The sequence below is a fragment of the Eumetopias jubatus genome, unplaced genomic scaffold (assembly GCF_037043125.1).
Source record: "Eumetopias jubatus isolate StellerSeaLion01/CBP00866 unplaced genomic scaffold, mEumJub1_p1.0 scaffold_7, whole genome shotgun sequence".
In the NCBI taxonomy this organism is placed as follows: Eukaryota; Metazoa; Chordata; class Mammalia; order Carnivora; family Otariidae; genus Eumetopias; species Eumetopias jubatus.
Window position 1 is genome coordinate 32,026,654 of NW_028274813.1, and position 20,343 is coordinate 32,046,996.

The 20,343-nt window shown below is 43.1% G+C and overlaps 1 long non-coding RNA gene across 2 annotated transcripts in view; it reads left to right on the forward strand.

Annotated features, from left to right (window-relative positions):
- Positions 1 to 651: 651 nt before the first annotated feature.
- The window catches only part of LOC148163865 (uncharacterized), a 37,908-nt gene continuing 18,216 nt past the window's right edge, over positions 652 to 20,343 (forward strand). The window contains exons 1-2 of one of the 2 annotated variants that reach the window (XR_015768486.1): positions 652 to 996; positions 13,347 to 13,467. This is a non-coding gene — a long non-coding RNA (uncharacterized LOC148163865). The other variant, XR_015768485.1, reaches the window with a different exon arrangement.

Below are 20,343 nucleotides of genomic sequence, written 5' to 3' on the forward strand. Positions count from 1 at the left end.
CGGTAAACTTTGCTTTGTGACATGGGCCAGGTCACTTAACGCTTCTGACCCTGAATTTCTTCATATGCAAAGTTGAGATGAGGCTTACCTTGCAATGCTATTGTTCAGGTCCGCGGAAGCTGGCGCACAGCCCCTAACACCATGTCCAGCATGCAGCAGGCTTTGGGTAAGGAGACCTGCTACCGCTGTCATCATAATCGTGTCTCCTCTCAGGTCCAGTGACCTGCTGACCTTTGGCCCCATGTCCTTGATGCTCGTGTTAAGCACGACGTTGAGGACAAGTGGAAGTAGGGAGTCCTGGTGACTTCTCCAAAGATGTCACTCTCTCCTATCTATTCCCTCTCGGCCTTTACAAGAACTTGACCCTGGAAATAAAACTCAGTGTCGGGAAATGCTGGGTTCTCTTTTTGTCCTAAATACTTCAGGGTAAAGCCAGCGACAGAAGCGGCTCCCCAGAGGTAGAATTTGAAAGCCAACAGCTGGGGCGCCTGGGTGGCTCAGTCGTTGAGCGTCTGCCTTCGGCTCGGGTCGTGGTCCCGGGGTCCTGGGATCGAGCCCCGCGTCGGGCTCCCTGCTCAGCGGGGAGCCGGCTTCTCCCTCTCCCGCTCCCCCTGCTTGTGTTCCCTCCCTCGCTGTGTCTCTCTCTGTCAAATAAATAAATAAAATCTTTAAAAAAAAAAAAAAGAAAGAAAAGAAAAGAAAAAGAAAGCCAGCAGCTGGTGAGGGGAGAAGTGGCAACAGGTGGAGGAAGCAGGAGGCCCTCACAGCCACTGTGTCCCTTCCCAGGGACTTGCTGGGACTCCAGAGAGCTTTGGTCTGTCCAGCAGGAGTATGGCCTTCACTTTCAGAAAAGCCAATCAAAAGAAATCCAAACTTAGGAAACGAAAATGAGGACAAAGGGATTCATATTACATACAAACGGATTCGTTGCAAAAGGCTTTTGATGACGTCCATCTGCTGTGTAAGAAGAGGCAGCCTTGGGTGGAGGCCCGTAAGGTAAGCCCTGAGTGAGTACTTCACCAAGAAACCACTCCTCTTCAGTTGACGCTCAGTGATCTGTTAACCCCGAACCTTGCCCAAATGGTTGATCGTCCCAAAATGTAGGAACTTCCCCCATGGAAGAAATTTCTCAGGTTCCACTATCCGTAAGGATTTTAAACACTCTCTAGGAAGTCATTGACATCAGAGCTAAAAATTGCCAGTGGATCATTTGAATCCTCCCTTTTCTTCCCATTCCTTGGCGCTCCTGAGTGCTGGCCAGGATTTTAGGAGCCGGTTCCCACCAGCACCTTTTCCCCAGTTACAAAATGAGAAAATGGTCATCATAGGGTCAAAGATCTTTGTACCCCAAGAACAAAGCAAAGTGTTTAGGACAGTAGTTTTCCTTCAGAATTTTAATCCACAAGGGATAAAGAACAACCCTACTTTATGAGACCAGAAGATTTAAGTGGATTAAGTTAGAAACTTAGCAAAGTGATGCAACATGAAAGAAAAAGATATGAGAAATGAAGGTCTACCTTTATTCTTCAGTAGGCATGGTACATCTCAGTACTGGTGTCCTGGGGCTTTGCAAGGTTGGATGGCAATTGTATGTCTTGGCTATTATGTCTCTGTGGGAAACATGGCTGAAAGCAATTCTGTCCCTCCTTGTGTCCTCGATCTTGTTCCCCGCCGGCACTACTCAAAGTAAGTATGCACGTATTCTCTGTCCAGCAGTACATCCCTGGGTATATATTCTAGTCATTTTCACCAAGGTCCTGAAGGGGACCTGTACCAGGATGTCTATTGTGGGTTTGTGGGTGGTGCCAGGGAAGTATTTGTCCCTGTGGGAGTAGGTGTGAAAAATGTGGTAGCAGCCGAGCCCCGAGGGCCACACAGCCATTGGCAAGTAATGGATCAGATGTACTACTCATGGCAACATAGGTGGATCCTAAAAACACAAGGCTGAGTGAAGAAAGTAAAACAGAATAAGAACTGTAACACCATACCATGTACACAAATTAAAAATGCATGCACACAAGAGGAATATGCATTTATCATGAACACATCAAACAAAAGATACACATTACATACACTGGAACTGTCACCTGTGGGGCAAGGAAAATGAGATGAATGCATGAATAAATCAAGAGAAGAGAGGGACACACAAAAACATGTAGATAAATGTTCATAGCAGAATTTTGCATAATACCCAGAAAGTGGAAACAACCCAGATGTCCATCAACTGGTGAATGGGTGAATAAAATGTGGTGTATCCATATAATGCAGTCTTATTTGGCCATAAACAGGAATGAAGTACGGATGCACACTACAACATGGATGACTTTTGAAAATATCATGCTAAGTGAAACAAGCCAGTCACCAAAGACCCCACATATTGTATGATTCCATTTATATGAAATATCTAGAATAGACAAATCTGAAGAAAGAAAATAAGTTAAGGTTACCTAGGGCTGGATGATGAAAATGTTCTAAACATAGATTGTAGTGATGGTACAGCTCAGTAAATATACTAAAAATCACTGTACACTTTAAATTGGGTGAGTTTCATGGTATGTGAATTTTATCTCAGTAAAGATATTATTTTTTAATTTTTTAAAAGATTTTATTTTATTTTATTTTATTTTTATTTTTTTAAGATTTTATTTATTTATTTGACAGAGAGAGCAAGGGCGGGAGCACAAACAGGAGGAGTGGGAGAGGGAGAAGCAGTCTCCCCACCAAGCGGGGAGCCTAAGGGAGCCCAACGCGGGGCTCGATCACAGGACCCTGGGATCATGACCTGAGCCAAAGGCAGACACTTAACGACTGGGCCACCCGGGCGCCCCAAGATTTTATTTTTAAGTCATCTCCACACCTAACATGGGGCCCGAACTTACAACCCCGAGATCAAGAGTTGCAGGCTCCACTGACTGAGCCAGCCAGGCGCCCCTCAATAAATATATTTAAAAAGAAAAACAGGGCGCCTGGGTGGCTCAGTCGATGAAACTTCTGGCTCCTGATTTCAGCTCAGGCCATGATCTCAGGGTCATGAGATCAAGCCCCGTGTTGGGCTCCACACTCAGCTCAGAGTCTGCTTGGGAGTCTCTCTCCCTCTGCCCTGCCCCCAGCTTGAGCGCGCGCTCTTTCCCTCTAAAATAAATAAATAAAATTTTTTAAAAAAGGAAAGAAAAGAAAAAAAGAAAACCAGAAGAGGGAGAGTATGCTCACGTGGTTGCCCTTGGGTCCTTCCTCTTTGTGCTTCTGGTTTCATACTGGAATTGGGTGAGCTTCACCTACCTTAACCCTGCCCATGGGCCACTGCCCTAAAATGGCAAACATTTGCCTCTGGCGTTCCGGCTTGAAAACCCAGCAACGGCCAAGGGCTCCCTGGAACTGACTCGAAGCTGATTCCAGAGCAGGACTGACTGGCTCCACGTAGATCCCTTCCTCTACTGCCTAATGTGGCTCACACAACCAGACTGCAACAGAGAGTTTTCTCACAATGGAAGTTAGAAGGGACATATGCAGGGCCTTATGCGTTCTGTTAACCAACCATAAGTTTATCATTAGTCAACAGTGTGACTCTAAGAAGACATGTTTTTCCTTCCTGGCTTTGCCAGCATTAGTTTTATTTTTTGAAAGTTGTTTTTTTTTTTTTTAAGTAATCTCTACACCCAGTGTGGGGCTTGAACCTACAACCCCGAGATCAAGGGTTGCACACTTTACCGACTGAGCCAGCCAGGCACCCCAGTTGTGTGATTTTAAAATGCTATTTCTATAAGTCTCAGTTTCTCTCTTTGGACCACCACGGCCAGGGCATTGCTCATGACAACTCCTAAGGCCATGATGGCAAGAGGCATGGTGCTGGGCTGATGAGCTTTGATAAGTCAGAGCTCACCTGGAAAATCACAACTTGCCTCACAACAGGAGAGGGTGGAAGGACATTGAGAACATGAACACAATGCCCACCACAGGACCACATATTTCATTTACAGATGGGAAAATTGGGGCCAAAGTTTGTACGCCCAGTTTGTGGCAAATCTAAGACCAGATATTAGTGGTCTTGCCTAGAGTTGGCTGCTTTTGAATAAATAATGGAATAGAAGGCCTTGATAGGTAATAAAACACCATCACTAGGGAGATTCCAGCCAAGACTACATGGCATCGTAGCTATAAAAGGAACGACCGCACTGATCTCCAAGGGAGGACAGAAACCCCTTTTATTGACATTGCATGGGAACAGTGTAGGGATGAAGACAACTAATCCCAGGATGGGATGGTGGAGACGGGACCCTGCAGCAGGAACAGTTTCATCCTGTCAACTTCCTTGGATTTGCAGCTTCCTGAGAGAGGCTCTGCCTCCCCCTCCTCCCCCTTCTCCCCCTCCTCCCTGCCCAATTCCCAGGCTGAGGGGGACAAGCCAGGACTGGTAATTGTGTTAGTTCAGTTTCCTCCCTGGCCCTGCCCTCCTCATAATCTGATTTCCAAGGGACGAGGGAAAGCAAGGCCCAGGCTCAGGAAGAAATCTGCTCCCTCGTGTCCACTGGGCCTGCTAATTTGATAGAACTACTTGCTGAGCTTCCACAGAACCCCCATTAGGAAAAAATTTCATCTGGTTTCCACAGCCCTCGCCCTGGAGAGCTCTCTGGGTCTCAGCTCAGAAGGAAATTCTGCTTCCAATTCAATTTTTGCATAAGGAAATGAAGTCTTTATTATAATAATAGCAACCAGAGATTGAGAACCTACTATGAGTTAGCCACAGCAGCACCAGGTGTTTTATGTTTGATGACTCACTAGGTGTGCCGTACCCCCCCACCTCCCCCACCCCACCCCCACCCCCGAGGTCATCAGATGCTCCAAGCTAGGTCCTTGGCCGATGATTCCCTTTGTCACAGGATCCTTCCTCCATTTGAATGGATTTGCCCTTGTGTCTGGGGTCTTTGGCCAGCCCTTGTGTGATCCTCAGAGTAGTAGTGTTTCTAGGGCAAGATGGCTGCCCACGCATGAAGCAGGTTCTAATCTAGTCCCCTCTCCTATCCAAGGGTTCCTGGTGTCTAACAGGAGCCAACAGCCCCTCAGGACACCTATCGGAGCTCACCTTCACCATCCCACCCCACTGCCGTGACAAACACCGACGGCTGCAAACCCCATTCTAAAGCTCAGCCCCCCCAAAAAAATAAAAATAAAAATAAAAATAAAGCTCAGCCCCCCAAGCATCCTGGCAGGTGTGCATGAGCTTGGAAAGAAAGACACTGGGCACTGGAGAGCAGCTGTGCAACCTATTAGCTGTGGGACCTTGGAGAAGTTACCTAAACTCTGAGCTGGGTCTTCCTCATCTGGGAAATGGCAATAGTATACTCTACCCTATAGGGCAGTCGTGAGAATTACATGAAAAAAGAATATGCAGCGTAGTCTCCAGTTTCACTGTGTGGGATGAGAATTATGAATCAGCCCCTGTTCAAGTATTTTTCCCAGAGCCTGAACCACCTATGTGCTCTGGCATCTGGCTCTCCATTTTTACTTCCTCCCCAGGAATCCCAGGGGACTCACAGGGTTAGGGGGAGGAGAGGGGGCTTGCCAGATTGCTCATAACATGGAAACTGGGGTCACTTGCTTGCTTTTGTGTGCCTGTCCCTATGGAGATCATGACACAGGCAGATGACAAATAACTGAATGAGTGTATAAAAGGACCATATTGTGACACAAGCTGTGTCCCAGTAGACATTAGGGAGGCTCCTAGGTCCCCAGCTAGGGTGCCGGTGTCCTTGCCACCCCAGGGAAGTGACACGTGACTTTCCATGCACCACTCTACAGTAGACAGTAGGCACTTGCTCCCCCAGGCAGTCAGCCTACTACCAGCATCAGTCTGGGTGCTCAGAGGTACAGCCTGCATTACCCCACCCCAGAGAAGCCCCTTCCCTCAGGCTGTTTCAGAGGGGCACACCTGGGCTCAGCCCCCAGCTTCTGCTCCCACCACTGTTGTGAGTACAGATTCCGGGCAGCCTTGGGAGAAGCTAACTCCCCTCTCAGAGAGCTCCAGGCCTGGCTCTCCACAGCTTGTTTCCCTGCCTTTTTCAAATCTATTCAAATGTCACCTCTCCCTGACCACCTGATCTAAATTAGGCAGCCCCATGCATGACCCCCACTCGACTCTCCTGCCTGTCCTGCCTGCCCATCTCCTTAGCCAAAACTAACAAGTGACTTTAGCAAGGTCATAGGATACAAAGTCAATATACAAAAAAAATTGCATTTCTTTTTATTTTATTTTATTTTTTAAAAGATTTTATTTATTTATTTGACAGAGACACAGCGAGAGAGGGAACACAAGCAGGGGGAGTGGGAGAGGGAGAAGCAGGCTTCCTGCTGAGCAGGGAGCCCGATGCGGGGCTCCATCCCAGGACCCTGGGATCATGACCTGAGCTGAAGGCAGACGCTTAACGACTGAGCCACCCAGGTGTCCCTATTTTATTTTATTTTATGTTTGTCAGAGAGAGAGAGTGAGAGAGAGAGAGAGAGCGAGAGCACAAGCAGGGGGGAGGGGTAGAGAGAGAGGGAGAAGCAAACTCCCCACTGAGCAGGGAAGCGGACCTGAGATCATGACCTGAGCTGAAGGCAGATGCTTAACCGACTGAGCCACCCAGGCGCCCCTGTAATAAGTCTTGAAATCAGATAATATAAGTCCTCTAAATTTGTTCTTCTTTCATAAAATTCTTTTGAATATTCGTCATACTTTGTTTCCATGTACAATTTAGAGTCAGCTTCTCAATTTCTCCAAACAAACAAAGCCAACTGGCATTTTTATTGGAATTGCTTTGAACAAATAGCTTAATTTGAGGAGAATTGATTTCTTAACAATATTGAGTCCATCAGTCCATAAACATGGTATATCTGTCCATTTAATTGGGTGTTCATAAAATTTTCATAGTAAGGGGCACCTGGGTGGCTCAGTCAGCTGAGCATCTGATTCTTGGTTTCAGCTCAGGCTGTGATCTCATAGGTCATGGGATCGAGCCCCAAGTTGAGCCCTGCATCGTCGGACTCCGTCCTCAGCGGGGTGTCTACTTGAAGACTCTCTCCCTCTGCTCCTCCCCCACTCACTTTCTTTCTCTCTCTCTCAAATAAATAAATCTTTTAAAAAAAAAGAAAAACCTTCAGCTAACATAATACTTAATGGTGAAAGACTGAATGCTCTTCTCCAAAGATCAGGTAAAGGGCAAAAATGTCTGATTCACCACTTTTCCACATTGTACTGGAAGTACTGGGGCTCAATCTCACAGCTATGAGATCATGACCTGAGCTGAAACCAAAAGTCAGACACTTAACCGACTGAGCCACACAGGTGCCCCTAGCTAAAGGTTTTTGTTTTGTTTTAAAGATTTTATTCATTTGTCAGAGAGAGAGAGAGAGAGAGCGCACAAGCAGGGGGGAGTGGCAGGCAGAGGGAGAAGCAGGCTTCCCACTGAGCAAGGAACCTGATGCGGGACTTGATTCTAGGACCCTGGGATCATGACCTGAGCTGAAGTCAGACACTTAACCGACTGAGCCACCCAGGCATCCTAAGGTTTTTTAAAAGATGTCCTTACCCAGGCATCTGGGTGGCTCAGTTGGTTAAGCATCTGACTCTTATTCTCAGCTCAGGTCTTAATCTCAGGATCGTGAGTTCAAGCCCTGTGTTGGGCTCCACACTGTGGCACCCACCAAAAAAGAAAAAAAAAATGTCCTTATCAAGTTAAGAAAATTCCCTTCTCTTTCTCGCTTACTGAATGGCTTTTGAATTTTGTCAACATTTTTATGACTCTAATGAGATGATCATGTAGGGGTTTTTTAAAAAATTGTGCTAGTATAGGGAATTACATTGATTAATTTTTTAATGGTAAACATTTTATTCCTGGGATAAACCTGATTTGGACATGCCCCATTTCCCTTTCTATCTATTGTTAGATTTGATTTGCTAAAATTTTGTTAAGGGTCTATGTTCTTTAGGGATTAATTTATTTCCTTGTAATCTTCTAATCAAATCTTTTGTTTGACTTGGATATCAGGGTAGTATTGCCTTAAGATATGAACTTGGAAGTGGCCCTTTTTCTTCCATTGTCTGAGGGACTTTGTGTAGAATTGATCTTATTACTTCCTTAAAAATGTTAGGTAGGATTTGCTACTGAAGCCGTCTGGACCTGGAGTTTTCTTTGTGGGAAGATTTTTTTTTAAATCAATTTTATATTGAGATAAATTCCATGTAACATAAAATTCACCATTTTAACCATCTTAAAGTATATAATTCAGTGGTTTTTACTACATTCACAACATTGTACAATTGTCACCATTATCTAATTCCAGAACTTTTTTATTTTCCTAAAAAGAAACCTCATACCTCCCAATTCCCTCTTTCCCCCGTCCTCTATTTTTTTTTAAAAAGATTTTATTTATTTATTTGACAGAGAGAGACACAGCAAGAGAGTGAACACAGGCAGGGGGAGTGGGAGAGGGAGAGGCAGGCTGCTCGCTGAGCAGGGAGCCCGATGCGGGGCTGGATCCCAGGACCCTGGGACCATGACCTGAGCTGAAGGCAGTTGCTTAACAACTGAGCCACCCAGGCGCCCCCCCCCCCCAATCCTCTGTTTATCCACTTCTACTTTCTGTTTGTATGTATTAGCCTATTCTGGGTATTTTATTTTATTTTATTTTATTTTTTAAAGATTTTATTTATTTATTTGACAGAGAGATAGAGAGCACAAGTAGGCAGAGTGGCAGGCAGAGGGAGAGGGAGAAGCAGGCTCTCTGCTGAGCAGGGAGCCAGACATGGGGCTCGATCCCAGGACCCTGGGATCATGACCTGAGCCAAAGGCAGCCGCTTAACCGACTGAGCCACCCAGGCGCCCCTCTGGGTATTTTATAATATGTGGCTTTTTGTGTCTGATTTCTTTCACTTAGCATAATATTTTCAAGATCCATCTATGTGTATCATGTATTAGTACTTCATTCATTTTTATTGCTGGATAATATTCCATTGTATGGATATGCCACATTTTGTTTATCCATTTATCAGGATGGGCACTTGGGTTGTTTCCATTTTTTTGTCTATTACAAATAGTGCCACTATGAACATTCATGTACAAGTTTCATGTGAACATGTATTTTCAATTCTCTCGGGTAGGAGCGGAATTGGTAGTTCAAATGGTAACTCTGTTTAACTTCTTGAGGAACTGCCAGACTGTTTTTCAAAAAGACTGCACCATTTTATACTCCCAACAGCAATATATGAGGTGCCTGAATTCTCCATGTCCTTGCCAACACTTGTTATTTTCCATTTTCTTATTATAGTCATACTAGTGTGTGTGAAGTGGTATCTCATTGTGGTTTGGAGTTGCATTTCCTTAATGATTAATGACATTAGCCATATTTATATCTTCTTTAGAGAAATGTATATTCAAATCCTTTGCTCATTTTTAAATTGGGTTGTCTTTTTATTGTTGAGTTGTAAGTGTTTTTTATGTATTCTAGATACTAGATCTTTATCAGACACAGGATTTGTAAATATCCCATTCTGTGGGTTGCGATTCCACGTTTTTGACAGTGTCCTTTGATGCATAATAATCTAATTCAATTTTTTCCTTTCGGTTGCTTGTGCTTTTAGTATCATAATTAAGAAACTACTACATAGGGGTGCCTGGGTGGCTCAGTTGGTTGAGCCCTTGGCTCTTGATTTTAGCTCAGGTCATGATCTCAGGGGTGTAGGATCGAGCCAGAGTCAGGCTCCCTACTCAGTGGGGAGTCAGGTTGGGATTCTCTCTCTCCCTCTCCCCCGCCCCTCCTCCTGCTTGCTCTCACTCTCTCTCAAAATAAATAAATAAATCTTTAAAAAAAAAACCTTAGAGAAACTACTACATAAGCTAAGGTCACAAGCATTTATATCTAAGAGTTTTATAGTTTTACCTATTACATTTAAATCTCTGATCTAGTTTGAGCTAACTTTTTAATATAGTGTGACATAGGAATTCAACTTCATTATTTTAAATGTGCATATCCAGTTAGCACCACTTGTTATAAAGACTGTGTCTCCCCCATTGAATGGTTTTGACAACCTTACAGAAAATCAACTGATCATAGAGGTATAAGTTTATGTTTGGATTGTCAGTTCTATTCCATTGATAGACATGTCTATCCTTTGTCAATACCACATTGCTTTAATTATGATAGTTTTGTAGTGAGTTCTGGAATCATGAAGTGTTTGTCTTCCAACTTTGTCCTTCCTTTTCTTTCTTTCTTTCTTTCTTTTTTTTTAAGATTTATTTATTTGAGAGAGAAAGAAAGAGAGAGGGTGAGTGGGGGGAGGGGCAGAAGGGAAGCAGACTCCTTACCGAGCCACCCAGGTACCCCCTTTTCTTCCTTTTCAAAATTGTTTTGGTTATTCTGGGTTCCTTGAATTTCCATATGAATTTTAGGATCAGCTTGTTCATTTCTGCAAAAGAGGCCAATAGAATTTTGACAAGGGTTGTACTGAATCTGTAGATCAATTTGAGGAGTATTGCTAGCTTAACAATATTAACTCAATCAATGAACATGGAATATCTTTCAATTTTATTTAGGTCTTGTTTAATTATTTTCTACATTGTTTTGTGGTTTTCAATATGTAAGTCTTGCACTTTGGCAGGAAGGGTTTATTGATTTATTTATTTATTATTATTTTTTAAGATTTTATTTATTTATTTGACAGAGAGAGCACCAGCAGGGGGAGCGGCGGGCAGAGGGAGAGGGAGAAGCAGGCTCCCCACTGAGTAAGGAGCACGATCTGGGGCTCAATCCCAGAAACCTGGGTTCATGACCTGAGCCAAAGGCAGATGTTTAACCGACTGAGTCACCCAGGCACCTCTCCTATAGAAATAATTTATGTCTCCTTTCTTTTTTCTTGATCAGCTATCTAGATGTTTATGGATTTTATTCATCTTTTCAAAGATCCAGCTTTTGATTTCATCAATTCTCTCTATTGTTTGTTTCATTAATCTGTTGTTTCATTTTCTGTTTCATTAATCTCCACATTATTATTGTCTCCTTCTTTTTACTTGGGCTAATTTAATTTGCTCTTCTTTTTCTAGTTTCTTAAGGTGCAAACTTAGTTTATTGATTTGAGATCCTTTAATTTTTTTAATATAAGCATTTGATGCTATGAGTTTTTTTTTTTTTAGAATAAAGGTCTTCTTTTTTTTAAAGATTTTATTTATTTATTTGAGAGAGAGAGAATGAGAGATAGAGAGCACGAGAGGGAAGAGGGTCAGAGGGAGAAGCAGACTCCCCGCCGAGCAGGGAGCCCGATGCGGGACTCGATCCCGGGACTCCAGGATCATGACCTGAGCCGAAGGCAGTCGCTCAACCAACTGAGCCACCCAGGCGCCTGATGCTATGAGTTTTTATAATTTTTTTCAGTTTTATTGAGATATAATTGACATATCCAAATCTTTTTTTTTTTTTTTTTTAAGTAAGCTCTGTACTCAACATGGGGCTTGAATTCATGACTCTGAGATCAGGAGTCACATGTATTACCAAATGAGTCAGCCAGGCTCCCCACTATGAGTTTTATTTTAAGCATTGCATTAACTGTATCCCATAAATTCTGATATGTTATACTTTCACTCAATTCACAATATTTCCTAGTGTCCCTTGGATTTTTTGTGGTTTAGGGTTTTTTGACCCTAGGTTTATTTAGAAGTGTTCTTTAAATTTCCAAATATTTGAAAAATTTCCCAGAAATCTTTCTAATTGGTCTTTAGTTGAAGTCCCTTGTGGTCAGAGAATATACTCTGATTGACTTCAATCACTTTACACTTATTTGACTGTTTTATGGCCCAGAATATGGTCTGTTTTGTTGACTGTTTCATGTGCACTAAAAAGGAATTTATATAATGCTGTTCTTAAGTGTGTATTATAAATATCAATTAGATCAAGTTATTCCATATTCTTATTTTTTATTTATTCTATTACTGAGAAAAATATTGAAATCCTCTAGCTATAATTATGGATTTTCCAATTTCTCCCTTTTATCCTTTGATATGTTTTTATAAATATCAATTAGATCAAGTTATTCCATATTCTTATTTTTTATTTATTCTATTACGGAGAAAAATACTGAAATCTCTAGCTATAATTATGGATTTTCCAATTTCTCCCTTTTATCCTTTGATATGTTTTGAAGCCCCATTATTAGGTATATATACATTTAGGATTGTTATGTCTTCTTGATGAATTGATCCATTATCATTTTGAAAGGTCCGTCTTTATCCCTGGTAATATTTGTTATTCTGAAGTGTACTCTGATATTAAAATAATTGCTTCAGGGCACCAGGTTGGCTCAGTCAGTAGAGCATACAACTCTTTTTTATTTTTTTTAAAGATTGTATTTATTTATCTGAAAGAGAGAATGGGAGAGAGAGCATGAGAGGGAGGAGGGTCGGAGGGAGAAGCAGACTCCCCGCTGAGCAGGGAGCCCGGTGCAGGACTCGATCCCGGGACTCCAGGATCATGACCTGAGCCAAAGGCAGTTGCTTAACCAACTGAGCCACCCAGGCGCCCAAGCGTGCAACTCTTGATCTTGGAGGGTCATGAGTTCAAGCCCCATGCTGGGTATAGAGCTTATTTTTTTAAAAAATGCTTCAGTGTTCATTCTTCTTTAAGATTTATTTATTTATTTATTTATTTGAGAGGGAGAGAGGGGGTAGGGAGAGGCAGAGGAAGAGAGACAGAGAATCTTAAGCAGACTCCATGCCCAACACAGAGCTGGATGTGGGGCTCAGTCTCACAACCCTGAGATCATGACCTGAGCCAAAATCAAGAGTCAGATGCTTAACTGCCTGAGCCACTCAGGCACCCCAAGTTTTATTTTAATTTAACAGTTTTGTTGAGACATAATTGACATATAATATATTGTACATATTTAGAATATACAATTTGGTTATAAATTTTGATATGTGTATACACCCATAAAACTATCTTCACAATCCAGCTTTCTTTTGATTAGTGTTTGTATGATATGTCTTTTCCCATTGTATCACTTTTAATGTATCTATATCTTTATATTTAAAGTGGACTTCTAAGGGTGCCTGACTAGGTCAGTTAGAGCTTTTGATCTCAGGGTTGTAAGTTTGACCCCCACATTGGGTGTAGAGATTACTAAAATAAGTAAATAAACTTAAAGAAACAATAAAGTGGATTTCTTCCTCTTTTTCAATAAAATGACAATCTTTGCCTTTTAAGTGGAATATTTAGACTATTTTACTTAATGTAAATATCAATACACTTGGGGTTAAATGTATCATCATCTTACTACATGTCTTCTACTTTTCTTTTTCTTTCTTTTTTTTTTTTTTTAGTAGGTTCCATGCCCATCTTGGAGCCCACTGTGGGGCTTGAACTCAAGACCCTGAGATCAAGACCTGAGCTGAGATCAAGACCCTGAGATCAAGAGTCGAACACTTAGCCTACTGAGCCACTCAGGTGCCCCTTCTTTTTTATTATTTTTTTTAAGATTTTATTTTTAAGTAATCTCTATCCCAGTGTGGGGCTTGAATTTACAACCCTGAGATCAAGATTTTCATGCTCTACCGACTGAGAGAGCCAGGCGCCCCTGTTTTCTACTTTTCTTTGTTCATTTTCCTGCCTTCTTTCTGATTATTTTTATGAATCAATAGTATCTCCACTATTGCCTCAATAGCTCTATGTTTCTGCTTCATTTTGGGAATTCTCACAGCTCTTAGCTTATCCATAAAAAAAATCCAGTAAGTTGAATTATAGTTTAAAAGTGAATCTTTGCCAAGGTGTTGATGACTGATGATATGTTGATGATGACCTATCCAGGTGACATATTTGCATTTGAGACATAGTTTCACCCCTCCTTGAAGTGATCAATAGGGAAAGTTTTCTGATCCAATAAGCCAAGTTCTGTGGGCTTATTCGACAAGTACATAGCCACTTAACCATGGGTTATGAGAGATGCCAGGACCTTCCTCTCCTGGTTGTGGTGAAGATTAAATGAGATAATGCATTAATTCAACATACATTGATTGAGCACACACTATATAGCAGTCACTGCTCTAGATAACTAAGGTACATCAAAGAACAAAACAGACAAAAATCTCCAACTTCATAGAGTTTATGTGATAGTAAAGCAGGACTTAGAATAAACATACACTCTATGGTATGTTCCATGATACTCTGTGCTATATTAAAAACATAAAACAAGGGCGCCTGGGTGGCTCAGTTGGTTAAGCGACTGCCTTCAGCTCAGGTCATGATCCTGGAGTCCCGGGATCGAGTCCCACATCGGGCTCCCTGCTCAGCAGGGAGTCTGCTTCTCCCTCTGACCCTCTTCCCTCTCGTGCTCTCTATCTCTCATTCTCTCTCTCTCAAATAAATAAATAAAATCTTTAAAAAAAAAAACATAAAGCAAGTAAGGCGATTTCAAATGTTGGGAGGTTCAATTTTCTTTCTTTTTTTTTTCTTAAAGATTTTACTTATTTATTTGACAGAGAGAGACAGCTAGAGAGGGAACACAAGCAGGGGGAGTGGGAGAGGGAGAAGCAGGCTTCCCGCCAAGCAGGGAGCCCGATGTGGGGCTCAATCCCAGAACCCTGGGATCGGATCATGACCTGAGGGAGGCAGACGCTGAACCGACTGAGCCACCCAGGTGCCCCGGGAGGTTCATTTTTAACCAGGGTAGTTATAGAAGGCCTCACTGAAAAGATGATGCTTTAGTAAAGATTAAGGAGGTAGGGGAGTGAATCACACAGGCCTCTAGAGTGAGAGCGTCCCAGCCAGAGGGAACAGCAAGTGTAAAGACCCTGAGGCAGGAGGACAGCTGGTGTTTGAGGAGTAAGGAGGCCCCTGTGGCTGTTGTTGGGCGGGGGAGGAGTGGCGGGAGATGAGGTCGGATTGCTCAGGTCCTGCGATCCGCAGGAAGGGTTTCGGCCTTTGCTCTGAGTGAGATGGGGCCACTAGAGCATTTTGTGCAAAGGAATGACAAGACCCGGTTGACATTTTAACAGAATCTCCTGTGTGTGCCACGGCAGGGAGAAGAAACCAAGGGGCGAGGTCTGAAATAGGAAGACCAGCTGGGAGACCGTCGCAACAATCCCAGCTGGAGGAGCGTGTCAAGCAGGAGAGCGAAGTGAATGGCCCAGCAGTTACCTACGGCAGGGACTCAGTCAAGACTGGCTTAGTTTCCAGGAGCAGAAACCCATTTACTCTGTCACAAGTTAAAATAATCAGGTCCAGGGGCGTCTGGCTGGCTCATTCAGTGGAGTCTGCAACTCTTGATCTTGGGGTTATGAGTTCAAACCCCATGTTGGGTGCAGAGATTACTTAAAAATAAAAAATCTTTTTTTTTAAATGGCATTAAAGAGGGCATGTACTGCATGGAGCACTGGGTGTTATATGCAAACAATGAATCATGGAACACTACATCAAAAACTAATGATGTAATGTATGGTGATTAACATAACATAAAAAAAAAAAAAGTCAGAGGGCGCCTGGGTGGCTCAGTTGGTAGAGCGTCTGCCTTTGGCTTGGGTCATGATCCCGAGTCCCGGCATCGAGTCCCACATCGGGCTCCCTGCTCAGCAAAGGAGCCTGCTTCTCCCTCTGACCCTCCCCCCCTCATGTACTCTCTCTCTCCCTCATTCTCTCTCTCTCAAATAAATAAATAAATCTTTAAAAAAAAAAAAAGTCAGATCCAGGGGCATCTGGCTGGCTCAGTTGGTGCAGCATGAAACTCTTGATCTCGGGATTATAAGTTTGAGCCCACGCTAGGTTTAGAGATTACTTAAATAAATAAATCTTTAATAGGGGTGCCTGGGTGGCTCAGTCAGTTAAGGATCAGACTCCTGATTTCGGCTCAGGTTGTGATCTCGGGGTTGTGAGATCAAGCCCCAGATCAGGGTCTACACTCAGCATGGAGCCTGCTTAAGATTCTCTCCCTCAGGTTGCCTGGGTGGTTTAGTTAGTTGAGGGTCCCATTCTTGGTTTCAGCTCAGGTTGTGATCTCGGGGTTGAGGGTCAGGGTTGTGGGAATGAGCTCCCCACTCAGCAGACTCTGCTTCCCCTTTCCCTCTCCTTCTGCCCCTCCCCCTGCTCGGGCGTGTGCTTTCTCTCTCTCTCAAATAAATAAATCTTTTTTTTAAAGATTTTATTTATTTATTTGACAGAGAGAGAGTGAGAGAGAGAGCACAAGCAGGGGAGCGGGAGAAGGAGAAACAGGCTCCCCACTGAGCAGGGAGCCTGATGTGGGGCTCGATCCCAGGACCCTGGGATGATGACCTGAGCCGAAGGCAGTTGCTTAACCAACTGATCCACACAGGTGCCCCAATAAATAAATCTTAACAAAAAAAAAAGATTCTCTCCCTCTACCCCACCCCCACCACTAATGAGCAAGCATGATCTCTCTCTCTCTCTCTCAAAAAAAAAGGGGGGGGTGGTCAGGTCCAGAGGGTGGTTAAAAGCACAGAAGGGAATCTGGATTTGGGAACCAGCTAGTAAGTTGGTGAACTGCAGTCCCACCTCCCCGCCGGTAGGTCTCAGCGGTCAGTTGTCTCTCACCTGCTCTCGCTCTTTTTGTGTCTGATCAGGATGGGGCTGAAGAGGAGCTGTCCTTCCCTGGTGTCCAAGGATGGTGTCCCCTGCCCTTTTAACTGGCCTGACTTCCCATTATTGATTAGACAAAAGCAGCTCCTGACGGGCCCAGTCTCAGCCTCTCACAAAGTCCTCTATCCAGTTCTATTATTAATAATGATCAAAATATTTTCCATTTTTGTCCATGTTTCATAGTTTTTAAAGCTGGAAAATAGCATTATTTAGGGCAGAAAGCATTATGGTTAAGATGTGGTTCTGGAACTCAATGCTTGGAGCTGGAATCCTGGTTCTACCACTTATTAGCTCTGTGACCTTGGGAAAGTTATGTGACTTCATTTATAAAAGCCATTTCATGTGTTTGCTTGAATCGTTAGCCCATGCACAGTATAAAAGTCAGAAGACAAAAGGGTGTACAATAACCACAATTTCCTCCCACCCCTGTCTCCTAAGTCATCAGTCTCCACACTGGAGTTAACTAACTATAGGGATCACTTTCTTACTTAACCTTTTGGAGCCTCAGTTTCCTTTTCTATAAAATGGGAACAGTGACACTTGCCAACCTCCCACCCAAAGCTTTTATAGAGATCAAATGAAATAATACGTGCAGAAGTGCTTCATTAGGGAGTGGCAGAGGCTACACAAATGGAGGGAGCCGGTGACTCTTGAACTCAGATCACACCTTTCAATAGCCAGAGTTCATCAGATTGTCCTCATTGATCCCAAGTCTGGACTTTGTTAAGATAAAACAAACTGATTCACAGAGTCTCTCATAATTTTTGAATTGTCAAAATCCTACCTGTCTTTCAAATCCCAGCTCAGGCGTCGCCTGTTCTGAAAGGCTTTCCCTACTTCCTTACGCAGACCCCTCACCCCAATTCAGATGTACTTGCTGTCTCTTTGGGACCCACAGAATCTCCTTGTAGATCTTTCTCTGCTGTGAGAGGTGTTTCCCTTGTCTGCTGACATACTGTAAGGCAGCCCTGTGCCGTGGGTCAGCAAAGCTTGGATTCTGGCGTCACTTCCCGTGGGCTGTGTGACCTCTAAACCTCAGTCCCCTCATCCGTAGATTTTGGTTAATAACCACCTCTAAAGGGGCGCCTGGGTGGCTCAGATGGTTAAGCGTCTGCCTTCAGCTTAGGTCATGATCCCAGGATCCTGGGATCTAGCCCCATGTCAGGCTCCCAGCTCAGCGGGAGTCTGCTTCTCCCTCTCCCTCTGCCTCTACCCCTGCTTGTGCTCTCTCTGTCTCTCTGTCTCTCTCTCTCAATAAATAAATAAATAAGTCTTAAAAAAAAAAAAAACAACACCTCTAAGGCAGCAGTTCTCGGATGTTTTGATCTCAGGACCCACAAAGAACTTTATTTATGCAGGTTATAGCTGAATAATTATTTATCTGAAAATTTACTCCATTATTTTTTTTTAAAGATTTTATTTATTTATTTGAGAGACAGAGAGAATGAGAGAGAAAGCACATGAGATGGGGGGAGGGTCAGAGGGAGAAGCAGACTCCCCGCTGAGCAGGGAGCCCGATGCGGGACTCGATCCAGGGACTCCAGGATCATGACCTGAGCCGAAGGCAGTCGCTTAACCAACTGAGCCACCCAGGCGCCCAAATTTACTCTATTATTATAGCTATGCTTTTATTTTTCCATATGTATCATATTAAAAATTACAACTGAGAAATTAAAACATATTTATTTATTCCTTTAAATATAACAATAGCCGACCCGTTGCATGTTAACGTTTTTAATTTTAAAAGTTATTGGTGCTCTCCAAAACAAAAATATTTATGAGAACGATGTTCTTTTACATTTTTTGCAAATCTTTTTAATACAAGATAGCTAGATTCTCATTATTTATTCTATATTCAGTCTGCTGAGATATGTACTTTTGGTTGAAGTATATGAAGACAATCCAACCTCACGCAGATACGCAGTTGGAAAAGGCAGGAGTATTAGAGTGGCCTTTTCAAATGATCGTGGATATTCTTCTTTGACATTATACCAAAAATCAGCAAGTGGGAATTTCTTAAAGGTCAACTGCAATGTGCAACCTGAAACTATCCAAAAATCTTTTCATAGTCTGTCCCATTGAAATCCATGGGTCTATCTTGTACTTTAAGTGGATCTTTTACCCATGCACAATCTTGCAATTCCGTGCATTTGTCATTTGGAAAGTATTGTTTTATTGCAAATCTTCTAAAAGGTGACACATTTGTTATCAACATAAAAAAAATCACATGGCTAATACCACCAATTTCATCAGAAAAGTCTTTAAGCATCAGGAAGCTGTCAAGTTCACAGGGGCAGATACAAGTTTTCCAAAATTCTTACTGTTGTTCTCTTTGAAGTGGCAGGCTCATTTTGTTTATTTTTGAGAAAATGTCTGCCAAATATCCAAATATGAATACCATGATTGTCTGTCAGACTCTCTTTCAAGTCAAAATGATGCTCCATGAAACAGGTGGCTAATTGGGGTCACAGCTCAAAAACACGGGTACTTTTCCTTGAGACAGCTACTGTACTTTGGAAGGCAATCACAGTGCTTTTTGTGTGCTTCTCATTTTGTCACACAGAATAGTCAAAAGCCAGGCACTCAGGGGGAGATTTAACAAGATAATAATTCTTACTGCCTTGTCAAGGACACTCCTCAGCGAAACTGGACTCCGCATATGTGTGGTGGCGAGAAAGCCATGACCCTTAGTAGACTTTGGTGCCACTGCCTTGACTCCTGCTAACACATCAGCGTCTTGGGCCCACCATTGCTTTCGTACCATCAGTGCAAATGTCCATACAGTGAAGAAGGCAAATAACATCTTAGTAGTAGTATGCAAGTGGTCCTAATCTTGAGGGATCCCCTGCAAGGGTCTTGGGGATCCCCAGAGGCCAGCAGACTGCACTTTGAGAAACACTGCTCTGGGGTTGTTGTAAGGATCAGACAAAATAATGTATGTAAAGCAGTCGGCATGGTGCCTGGCACATTCTAAGGATTTAATAAATACAAGTGATTCTATTTATTATTCAGAATGATTTCACATATTTTATCTCACAATGACCTCTCTGTCCCTACCATATCTAGCCCAGTCTGCCTGCATAGTATGAGTTCACTGGATTATACTTACCTAGGAGCTTCTCAAGGGCATGCATCTGTAACCCAGAGGTTTGCCTAGTGTCCAGCTTATTTAAATGAATAAATTAGTGAGTCAAGGTCTAGATGCCAATTTCCTATGCTGAGTGTCTGAGATGGAGTGACTTTTCAGCCAGTCACTGTACTGATAAGGTCAATGCTGAGGAGCAGGGGAGAGGGTTAGGCAGCAAAGTAGGGGAGGGGTGTCCACTGGGAGGAAAGCGTGGAGGAAAGGCAAGGAAAACCTTTGCCTCATATAAAGATTATAAACAGTCTGCCCAAAGGCCAAGCTTGCCTACTGATGCCTGCATGGTGCTTACATTTTAAATAGTTCCTGGGGCGCCTGCGTGGCTCAGTCGTTGGGCGTCTGCCTTCAGCTCAGGTCATGATCCGGGGGTCCTGGGATTGAGCCCCGCATCGGGCTCCCTGCTCCGCGGGAAGCCTGCTTCTCCCTCTCCCACTCCCCCTGCTTGTGTTCCCTCTCTCATTGTGTCTCTGTCAAATAAATAAAATCTTAAAAAAAAAAAAGAATTTAAATAGTTCCCAAGAAAAGTGATAAAGTAGTATACACTGGAAATTTGCAAAAGAGGAAACCCAAAGGCTAAAAACCATCTGAAGAGA